The following is a 1432-nucleotide window of genomic DNA, read 5'->3' on the forward strand; positions in this document are numbered from 1 at the left end:
ACCCCCCCCCCCCCCCCATTTTAATTAGCTCTAGCATTAGCAGCTGGCATGCTGCATTTAACAATTTCATGAGAATGCAAAATGACAAGTGGGGGATAGCTAGCATCTTCATTGGTGACAGAAGGTGACGCAGAACATTTTAGACAAGTGACAAAGTTTATATAAAGTGACATTTTGTTTGATTGTATATTATAATAATAATGACAATAATAGTTCAAATAATAATTATAATTGTAAAAATAACAATCATGAGTATTGATAACAATTATCATGCTAACAATGATATATTGCAATAAATGATAATGATGATAATGGCAGCAATGAACGTGTGCACGTACAGTACATAGAGCTGCCCCCATTTTCATTAGCTCTACCATTAGCAGCTAGCTTGCTGGCTTTGGTCATTGATGAATGAATTTAACGATTTATAAGATTATTCAAAATAATACAATGTAAAAAAGTAAGAACTTTGTAAATGCACTGTGTGTCTAACTGATTGATCTGTCCAGCAGCCATCTCTAGTTTTCTTTCCCACCAGGGGGTTTCTCTAGGATGAGGTGTAATTCAGGCAGTTTATGTTCTTGCAGCTGAGGTCGTGGACAGAGGCTACGGCCCAAGAAGTTTATATATTCAAAGATGACAGAGACGGTAACTGAATCATTATTTTACTGCACAGTTCTTTTTTCTTTTAATGATATTGTTAAACTGCAGTCAGGATGGCGCAGTGCAAAGACTAGACACTGACTGTTTCCCTGGTAAAATGTTCTGTTCTGTTATTCTTGCAGCTCACGTCATGTGCTGTGCTGCAGTGGATGGATGGACATCGGCTGAGAAAACAATATATGAATAGACGGATGTGTGACCTCACACACTCTTTAGTGTGAACTGAACACTGACAGTTCAGATTGTGAAGCAGGTGTCAGTGTAGTACAGCTCATGTTCATTAGTTTTATTCACAACTTCATTGTTGTCATTGAAAAGGTGTTTAATAAATAAACCTGTGATTAAATTGTACTGAGTATGTTTCTTCATATTTACCATCTGCCTCATGATGAATCTAACAGTCACTTTGGTGAATTAGTGTTTTCATTGTTAAAATTGGTAAATTCATAAGACAAATTAGAAAAGCACAAACTCTAGTATCTGTCTCTAGATCCTGTGTTGTCACTGTTGAAGGACGGCCATTGCACATTTAATTCATTGAGTACGCTAAATTGTCCATGCGTTTGAGTGAGTGTGTGTTGTTGTGTGATAAACCATTTTCCTCCTTTCCTCCCAGTGCATGCTGGGATACATTTCAGTACTTCAAACTTTTTTGTTTGAAGTTTGAATGTTTGATGTGATGAAAAAAACTTTGCTACATTTGCATCCAGAATTAAAAAGTTTGAATGTAGAAGTCACATAAATGTAAAACTAATAAGATTTATGTAAT

The 1432-nt window shown here is 36.0% G+C and overlaps 1 long non-coding RNA gene across 1 annotated transcript; it reads left to right on the top strand.

The window, feature by feature from the left end:
* Positions 1 to 592: 592 nt before the first annotated feature.
* LOC147817482 (uncharacterized) lies at positions 593 to 1014 on the top strand. The gene is made up of 2 exons (XR_015436329.1): positions 593 to 648; positions 786 to 1014. It is a non-coding gene; the product is annotated as an uncharacterized LOC147817482 (long non-coding RNA).
* Positions 1015 to 1432: the final 418 nt, after the last annotated feature.

This window comes from Seriola lalandi, unplaced genomic scaffold (assembly GCF_002814215.2).
Source record: "Seriola lalandi dorsalis isolate HSWRI2012SDOR001 ecotype SW California unplaced genomic scaffold, Sedor1 jcf7180002054952, whole genome shotgun sequence".
Classification (NCBI taxonomy): domain Eukaryota; kingdom Metazoa; phylum Chordata; class Actinopteri; order Carangiformes; family Carangidae; genus Seriola; species Seriola lalandi.